The sequence below is a fragment of the Triticum aestivum genome, chromosome 5D (assembly GCF_018294505.1).
Source record: "Triticum aestivum cultivar Chinese Spring chromosome 5D, IWGSC CS RefSeq v2.1, whole genome shotgun sequence".
Classification (NCBI taxonomy): Eukaryota; Viridiplantae; Streptophyta; class Magnoliopsida; order Poales; family Poaceae; genus Triticum; species Triticum aestivum.
Genome location: NC_057808.1, coordinates 83,652,972 through 83,663,316, shown reverse-complemented (window position 1 = coordinate 83,663,316; position 10,345 = coordinate 83,652,972).

Below are 10,345 nucleotides of genomic sequence, written 5' to 3'. Positions count from 1 at the left end.
CTATGACCCTCCCTCTCTTCTTGTGGATTACCCGACCCTCTATGTATGATATGGATAGGCTTCCATTTCACACACATTGCATGCAAAATTTTGTTTGAGATGTCATCGACACATATTCCCACAAATAATTCACGAAATCAACCCCCACCCCCCCCCCCCCCCCAAACAAAAAACACTCACGAACGCGGTTTGTATCTCTCACACACACCCACGTAGGTGGGGGACGTGCACGAAGAGAAGAGGTGCATGCACGGCGCACGTACTCCCGTCTCTTTCCCAACCACACCCGCGCGGGTACACGGTGGAGCTCATTTCTGTACGAAAAAGGCAGCCCACGTGATAATTTGGCACGTGTACTAGTTGTCCACTTGGTGGAGGGAGGATCGTCTACCACGGGTGAACAAACAAATTGCGACTTGACATGTTATGTTAAAAAAAGAGGCAAACCATGTGGGGCCTACATCACAGGCAAGGCTCTATACACTGGAGTACTTTTGATGTGTCCCGTCAACTCGCAGAACGAGGAGAAGCTTGCTTAGTACGCCGTCTCCCCCGCCCGCGGGCGCGGTGGCTAGCAGGATGAGGTGAAGCTTGCTTCGCCTTACGCCCGCTCCCTCGCCCATGCGCGCGGTGGCTCGCAGGACGAGGAGAAAAATTTACTACTCCCTCCGTTTACTCCTCGTCCCTACTACCTTGGTTATAGAGATTATATCATATTGTTTGGAATATATATGTCCTTTAGTAGATTTAAATATGAACTACTAGTACATATTCCAAACACTGATGTATATAGACGTATTTTAGAGTGTAGATTCACTCATTTTGCTCCGTATGTAGCACTCTCCCTCGCCCCTCGACCCTCGCCCACGTGGTGGACATGCAGCAATTCATTCGGTCTCATATAGCCAGAACGATATATACTGCACTACCATTATTGCTCGACTTCCCGAAGAGGCGAAGAGCCAACCGCAAGGTTAATATTTTGGAGATGCCAAGCGCAAGGTTATAGGAGAATGAGTAGTAGGTGCCGCGTCATTTATAAATAAAGTTTTTTTTCTTCAGTGGCACGTACGCAATGTGATAGGTTCATATGGAGAGAAAAGGAAACCGCTCCACTTTATACATAGTCAGGACGGGCCAGCCTACACGGTTGCTTGCTGGGGTTGCTCTCTTCACACTCTCTCGCACAAAACGACTGTGGCCACATCTCTAACATCCCGGCGGATCACGTCCGCTTGGGGAAGGGGTGGATGCTTAGTGTAGATGCGGTGGCCGTCGCCGACGGCGAAAACCCACTGTCGGCACGTCCCAATCAGGGGTCCCCGCCGTTCTCTCTCACAAAGCCGGTGAGGTTGCCTTCGTCCCTTGCTCACTGCCGCGACGTGGGCAGTTGCCGCCTCTCGCCGCCCTCCTCAAGGTTGAGCTATGTCCCTCAGGTACAACTCCCTTTACAGCCGGCTTGCACCACTGCTCCAGCTACCCACATCACTCCCTATGGATATTTCTCTACTTCTTTGCCCAGCACATACCTCTACTGGCTTCTACGTACTGTATATGTGATGAGTTTATGTCTCATCAACTAGTCCCAGTAATCTTCAATTTCTTTGCCACGGGGATGCTCATCTCGATTTTGGTGAAACTGCAGAAAATGATCCGATGGTCAAAAGGTTGCAAACTTCATTTATTAGGAAGCTCGAACATTGCCAGCAAATTGAAGCCTGGTCAGGGTTCATGGTTCAAGGGCTAGGGACTGCATGGATCTTTTTTTCTTTAGCTGCCTCTGTTCCAAAATTAGTGTCAACTTTAGTTGTAGTACAACTTTGTACTAAAGTTTGCACAAAGTTGAGACACTTATTTTGGAACGGAGGGAGTACATATTTGCTATGATCTGTCAATCATTGAGATGCAATAGCATGCATGTTAGTCTCCTTTGTATTTGATGAAATGTTGCAACGGGCAACCTTGGACGCAAGATACATGTAACAGAAGCTGGAAGCTTCATAGCATTGTACAAATTTATCTCGCTGATAAATTACAGTACGTACTATACTAGTACTTCCTCCGTTCCTAAATATAAGTCTTTGTAGAGATTTCACCATGAACCACATGCGGATGTATATAGATGCATTTTAAGTGTAGATTCATTCATTTTGTTCCGTATGTAGTGGAATCTCTACAAAGACTTATCTACTAGTAATAGCTAGCCCCCACTACTAGGAATTCTCTATCCTCTCCTTGAGCCACATAATCAAAATTGATGTAGCCGTTAGATGAAGTAAATCAGTCCATAATAGCTGTTTGATCTAGACGTTGAGAGGCTCCGCACTAAGCCACATGCAAGCATGCAGAAATACCATTGCACATGCATGTGAGTGGGTTTTAAATCACATCAACATGTCTGCATGCAAGCATGCACCAGTAGCATGCATGTAAGTGAGATTTTAAGTCCCATTAACATGTCAAAAAGAAAAAATATAATCCCAATATGCAGCAGGAGTTGGCTGATCTTTTTTCATTACGTGGGATGATCTAAATAATGATGGGAGTTTATTTAGTTTGGCTACCACATTTGTCATGCGGTTATAGAGTTTTTTTAGTTCTATGAAATCGATAATTTTGCGCAGGGAGATATACCGCTGTTCCGCGGCAACGCGCGGGGACTCATCTAGTAATATTTAGGAACGGAGGGAGTACTATGTAAAGAGTTAGGTGTCGCACGGTGATAGTGTGAGGTGGGCCATGTAATCACTGATCCTGCGTGTTTTCACTGCTCATGCATGCCTCCGCTGTAAGAATGGAGAAACTTGTAATCTAGTAGTAGTACCTCCTTTCGCCGAAAGCGTGGGACATCCAGCAGTCCTACCACCTCAGTAATAAAGACCAATGAGCCGTCAAATCACATAGACCCAGCAGTAAGTTGGACAGACGACGCAACCATCACTCTTGCGCCAGTGAGAGGTCGCGTCCGCTCTGCCCGGGCATGAATGCGGCACCGATTCTTTGGAGCGGCGCTGACCGTTTCGGGCGGGAAGCACGCGCGGGCGATGGAGGGGCTTTGGGTGGGCAGGCTGGTCAGGAGCGGGCGTGGCAGCTGTCCGCATGTCCCTACCGGACACGACTGGAAACGAGAGGATGCACCGACTCTCGCGGCTAAAATCGTTCACTACACAACATCTCTCTATAGGAGTAGGCCGATATGTCGCTCTCTCTAACACACACATGCTGTTAAACACACACACATACACACACACGCACACGCACGCACCTTGGTCCCGTTGCACCTTCTAACGTGACTTATTACACCTAGACGGAGGGAGTAGTAAGTATACGAGATACGGTGGCACAATGACTTAAGTCGAATACAAGTGCCCACAATTTGTGTGCATGTTATAATAAGGATTCACTTAAAATAGTACGTGAGTGAACAGAGGGATCAATTGGACAGTGTTCTCGAGCAGTAGTGAGATGTGTGAGGTAAGATACACCGCTGGGGCTTTTAATTTTTCTTATTAATTTGTTTGTTTCACCCTCTGACTGGTGGGACCCAACGTAACGTGGAGAGAGGTAAGGTGACTAAGGCTGCATTATTTCTGCACCACTGTGGATAGTCTTACCACCAAAGCCACATGACACGACTATGATTGAAATCCCAATGACTCCAACACACACACACAAAAAACACGGCATGCTTGTCACACGAATGCAGGAATGTATAAAAGGTTATTTCCTTCTCGTTGAACATAACGGGAGGGTTGTGTAGCTGGTTAGCCTGTTCGCTCATCAAACTTGAGGTCTCGGGTTCGATAACTACACTTGAGCATAATTTGTGCCAGGAGGATTCTTTGACTGGTCAAAATGTTTTCTAGGGTTTGCACACTTCACACTCTCTCTCAAGTATATATATACACGCTGGAGCCTCAGCGCTTGTAGTTGCTCTCTTCACACTCTCTCGCCCTCTCCAGATCTAAACAAGACTTCGTTGGCGTCTCTCTCCCCTCACTGCTGCTCAAAGAGCCGACAGGATCCGTCCGCCGGGAAGGGGAGGAGGCTTAATGCTGTCGCCGTCGGCGAGGGACTACCGGCGCAGCTGTTCACTTTCCACCCAGCGGCGGCGCGGGAGGGCCTCCGACCCCTTCTTCGCCGCCGCCCGTCGCCCACCGAACCACGCCCCAAGAACCTTAAGGTATAATTTACTTACTCCACATGCATTTCTCTAGCTGCATGTATACCATGAATCTAGGACGTGGTTCAAAGAGGAAAGGAGTGGGGGAAAGTAGTGGGAAAAGTTGTATATAGCATGAATCTTGGACGTGGTTCAAAGAGGAAATGAAGGGGGAAAGTTGTATAGCATGAATCTAGGACATGGTTCAAAGAGGAAAGGAATGAGGGAAAGTAGTGGGGAAAGTTGTATCACATAAATCTAGGATGTGGTTCAAAGAGGAAAGGAAGGGGCGAAAGTACTAGTTCAAAAAGGAAAGGAAGGGACAAGGCTGTAGAGTTTGAGCAGGACTAGATTTGCTGCGCTCACATAGGGAAAGGTGTGTAAAGATAACAAAACTGGGACCAACACAAATATGCTCCATGGTTGTTTGTACTTTGTTGCAACAGACTGTGCATGACCACATTACATCGGTAGATGCACATGGTGCTGGTGCATCCACTGTCCCGTGCAACTCATTAGTTGTTGTTAATCTAAGGCCCTGTTTGGTTAAAAACTCCCTAGTCCCTACCTGCTTGGTTCCAGGGACTAAACATGGACTAGAGGTTATTAAATGACATGCTAAAAGACCATGTTACCCCTTGTAATGAACTAATAGAGACAAGGTGCGATGCGTGGCAGGGGCAACTGTTGGAAAAAGTCCCAAAAAGACTCCCTCGGGGTCTTCTTTCGTTAGTCCCAAATGCCCACTTTTGGTCCCTAAAAGTCCCTCCAGTTTGGTTTAGATGGGACTGACACGGAGTTTTTTAGTCCCTACACTAAAATGTCCCTGTAAACAAACACCCTCTAATAATGCCGCTGGAAAATTGATGCAATGCCACAGTTAAAAGCAAATTACATGTTTAACGAATTTTATTGTTAATATAATCTCTATGTTAATATTAATCAATGCCACCGTTTGAGAAATGCTACTGTCTTGCTTTCTTTCCCATTTAGATAAGGTAGATGCTTCTTTTTGTTGGCTTCTGTGTCATCCACCATTATTGACCACTAATTGTTTCCTTTGCACCTCTGTGTGAACAGGGTTATCTACGTCACCTCGTTGCCATTGTGACCTTTTGTTGCACTGCACAAAACACTTTTGTTTTAAGAGTGTTTTGTGCAGTTCAACCAAAATGTCACACCGAGAACGTTGCTTGATTGCTTGATCTTAGTGGAACTGCACAAGAGGAGATCTTACTTCCTATCCGTTAAGGCGAATTTGGTTCAGATCTTCTTCTTGTGAGTTGTTTGAATTCCGCATCATGAGAGGTCAGTACTAGCCTTCTTTCACATGATTCCGCAGTGTGCTTTCATATGTTGTGCTACTTGTACGATAATGTTGCTTGATTTTAGTGAACTACACAAATGGAGACAAGACTTCCAATCTGTATGTGCACCGTAATATCCCATTGAGGTAAGATAAGGATATTTCACAACTGCTGGCCTGTATTTTGCCACTTTCATCAGAAAATTAAGTTTAGTACTATACTTGTGCTCCCTAATTGACATGCCAAATCTTACATTGAAGGCGAAGCTTGTCTGTTATTGAACCAAGTGATGAAGGGGAAGAACAAGTGGAAGAAAAACAAAAATCAACTCTCGGTGTTGTAATGAAGCACTGGAACTGTGATGACACAAGTAATGATATAGTTTTGCATCTTAATTTATTGCTATGGCTGGAACGAGCAATTGTTTTGCCACTGATTTGATGCCACTCTTAATGTAATAATTATCTCTACTTGTGCAAACAGGGATCTTCTTTGAAGATACCATATATTTTAGTGGAACTACACAAGAAGATGTTGGAAACATTAAACTAATCGAGGAGTATATAGTGAGCATGGCCACCACCGTAGATAGCAACAGATGGTTCCGGAGAAGTGCTTCATCTGTATGCTCTACACAATAGGCCTCCTGACAAAGGTTGGTACTCGCCCACTGATTTCATCCATATGATTGAGCTTTGTCATCTCTATTGGTGTTGTGCTACTGTTTAGATACTGTCATGAAAAAGTGGTATTGTCCGTGAGAAGTGCTTCATCTGTGCTGTTTTAAATATTTCCTTTCCTTTTTTCGAGCAAACAGGGATACTAGCATTTAGTAGTCCTCTTGTCTTTGCACAAAAGGATCATCTTCCTGTGAAGAAGAATATGGAGTACGTGAAGTGACTAGTTCCGATTATGCCAGGATGAAGAAGCCTTGTCTATCTTCTCATCAGAAGGAGCAGTTGAAGGATGGTTACATTACTCCCCACAAGACCAAACAAATTCAGCTCAGAAGGACTGACAAATCTCCATTTTTTTGCTGTGATGCGCGAGTACAATGTTGTTCTAGGATTCTTTCTGGTGAGTTCCATTTTTCTAAAAGTGTGCTCTACATGGACCATGTATGTGCGTGTTGAAACTGTCAATTCATAGTACAGTTTGCTTTATACTAATCACTTTTTTGTATTTGTGCAAACAGGGGTGCTCAGCTTGATTTCAATGGGAACTGCACAAAATGTTCATGAATACATCGAATCATTCATTTCCACCACAAGAAAGGAGGTGCCGATAAGTTCAAGGCGTTGCAACATATAAGGGCGAAATCATACAAGCTACGCGCGAATTTGGTTGATTTTGGTGGAACTGCACAAAAAGAACAGCTGGTTTATTTAGCACGAGGTGCCATGTCAATGTCCGAACTGATGGCAAACCCTGCCCATTCCACAATAGTAGGCATTTGATATTTTGGAATGGGACAACCTTGTCAAATTTGCTCATTTATTTTAGCAAGACATGCGTTTGATATTTTCGAATGGGACGCCCTTTGCTGTCAGCAGCGTCGATCAATTTTTTCTTTATTCTTTAGTTGTGAAGTAAATATTGCCTCTGACATGTGAGTCGCTGAGATGCATAATCATCGATTGTTTTGAATGTTCTCTATGAATTGCCAGGCTTGTGTGTTTGATTGCAATGTAGAGAAACGCTAAAAAGCTGCTCAAACTCTTTGTACTCCTTCTGTTCATTTTTACTTCGCACATTGTGAAAGTGCATACTTTTTTGTATAAGATTGGTCAAAGTAGCGATACTTTGACTGCAGACAAAACTTTTATGCAGACAAGAAAGGACTGGAGGGAGTACATGTGAAACTGCTGCAAATGAGGTGATCACCCTGGGAATAATGCTGGTGCGTATTGTTTTGCATGTTCATCCAATGCCAGTGATACAGGAATTCGAACTAATCGAAATAAATTCATTCATACACGGTCGGATTTCATATAAACATGCCGGATTTCATTACATTTCATACATTCTTCAACTAAAAAGGGGTGCGCTGGAGGTATAATTAATTAACCGAAGCTACCCACCTGTGTCCCACTGAGCCGAACAGAAGCTTCAGTGACTTAACTGCAGGTGCAGTTGCGTAATTGACATGCGGGTTGTTGGGCCCACGTTTCAGTCAGCCAACTGCACCAGCAGTTAAGTAGAAGAAGCGTTCTTCTCCAGCGCAGCTCTCCGACTCCACGTCGCCGCCAAGAAGCTAACCGGTCGTCAATGGTCAACCCGCCTAGCTTGGCTTCAACCGGAGGGTAGCAGCAGTGGCCTTACTTGGACCCGAGCGGCGGCGACCTACCGTGTTCTACTCTTCCTCGTTTTCTGTGTGGCACGGCCTTGTTGGCAGCGGGGGGGGGGGCCTCGGCGGAGCGGTGGAAATCCTCCCCCACGTTGCCGGCAGGGTGGGGCCTCGGCTGAGCCGGCGATGTCCTCTGCCTCGTTGTTGGCGGGGCGGGGCCTCGGCGGAGCCGGCGGTGTCCTCTGCCTCGTTGTTGGCACCGCGGGGCCTTAGCGGAGCAGGGCCTCATCGACACCAGCGGAGCGGGGACCCGTCGGAGCCGGCATTGTCCTCTGCCTCGTCCTCGGTCTCGTCAAATAGCGCCTCGCCCACTTCGTCGCCCTCTTTGCTAGCCACTTTGTAGGCGGCCGCAGCCTCCACCACGCGCATGCGGTACCGCCAGCGCTCGAGGTGGCCCTTGCGGGCGGAGCGGTACGAGTCGAGCAGCGCCTCCTGCTCCGCCCGCTCCGTGGCGATCTGCTCCTCTGTGACACCCAAAATTTTATTTTTGGTTTTATCAAAATCTTTTATTGGATTTGAGGAGGGTATTTAAATTTTCTTCTAAAGAACTCTCCCTCTCAAAAATTTCATTTTTATGACAAGTGTTTTGTTTGGTTTCACCCTAGACTTGATTATTGGTCTTGGAGGTTTTTCATCGCATGTCGGCTCAAGGGCTTTTCATTTGGAAAAATATATTTGAAAATCTTTTAAATAGCCCTATGGCATTTGGCATGATCCTTTCCCCTCCCAAAAACCCCTCTTGCCATGACCCAAGTGGAAATCCCCTCCCAAAAGCCTTTCCTCATCTTTGTGTCATGATATACTTCAAATCCAGCAGTTTGAACCTCCCCAAAAATTTTCTTCCATTTAACTCTTATCAAAAATAATTTCTGCCCTCTACTCTAGCTATTAGAGATTTACAAAGGAGCTACCCTTTCTGCTTTGAGGTTTGCCTCCAAACCAATTTCCCTAGCTAGTCCTTTGAGCACTCAACCAGGATCCATGAAGATCCACTGGTCTCCAGTTCAAATATTTCAAATTGTACTTGCTGCAGGTTTGGAGCTAATTTGCCAAATTTGATGAAATTCATTTGTTTTCTCCTCCTAAAAATCTAAGAAAATTCAGGCAGCCTCTGGATGCATTGAGAGGTCACTTCACCGAGTCCTAGCTCCAGATTTTTTTTCTTCTTGCCAAATCATTTCGTTGAACACCTGATGGACACTGTTGCTGTCAATGTTCAGAGTTCAGTTAAACAGTTGCAGTAACCACTGTCGTTTTCTTCAGAGCTCATTCTCGATCTCGCCAGTACCACGGTGGCGCCTTGCTCCCTGTCCCCTCCTTCTTATCCCTGCGCCGCACGATCGCCTGGAAGGTTGCGGGCGTCGGCGACGAGCAGGAGGAGGTGCGCCAGCCGTGAGCGATGGCAGCAGCGGCTTTGCGGCTGCCAGAGAGAGGCGCAGCGTTGGACGGCGCCGTACAGCGCCGCCCAAGCCACCGGAGGCCGCCGCGTGGCCATCCACTCACCCGTGCGCGCTGCCATCCTTCGTCGTGAACTGCTAGGTACGGAGCGCGCTCTCTGCCGCCGCCGTGCCCGTACGGCCGCCCCGTCGAGGATCGGCGCATTACGCCAAGCCCGACCGAGGTTTAGCGGGGGAACGGCACCAGTGATCCTCCCTGATGGTGCCTAGCCTCCTAAACCCCCTGCCCAACCCCTACCTCGCCGTAATCGCTCGCCGGAGCTACCCCGTTCACGGCCACCCCCTCGGATCGCCTATAAATAGAGGCCCCGAGCTCGAACTCGAACCCGCACCACCTCTGCACTCCACCAATACCACGCCAAGCCACTGGAAGGGCCCCGAGGGAGCCTTCTTCCCCAACTACGGCCGCCTCGACCCGCCACGGGGTCCAGCTCGATTCACCCCTGTGCGTGCACCTCTACCTCTCATCTCTTGCCAGTAGCTTCCTAATGCATCCACTCTTTTGACCCGCGCTTCAATTTGGAGGTTGCAGCGCCCACCGGAGTACTCCACCATCGCCCGAACCACCGTCCGCCGGAGAAAGTGTCGCCGTCGACGTGGTGCTCTCCGCCGACCAAGTCCACCACCCACCGACGCGGAAGAAGACCCTGAAACTCTTGGTACCCTCCGATCTCTCTGCCTCGCCGTGGTTCAACGCCGGCGGCCACCGCAGCCTTCGGGAGCCGGCGAGCTCCTTTGGAGATTTAAACCTGACGGGTGGGACCCCCCCGTCAGCCTCTCTTCTTTTCTCCCCCTCGAACCGTTTTCTGAAAGCGCCTTCGGGCAAATGCATTTTCTCCTCGGGCTGGCGCATTTCTTTCCGAACCATTTTCTGGTTTTTCAAACAAGTCCCTGGTTCTTTTCTGTTTCATCACAGATCAGTCCCTGGACTAAAACCCTTATAACTTTTTAATAAAAGATGATTTTTGATTGATTCTTTTTCTGACAGTCTTGTATTTTTGTCTAGTTTTTTATAGTATTTATTCGGAAAAAATTTGGAACAATTTTTATTCACGCTTCAATGTTCACGTTA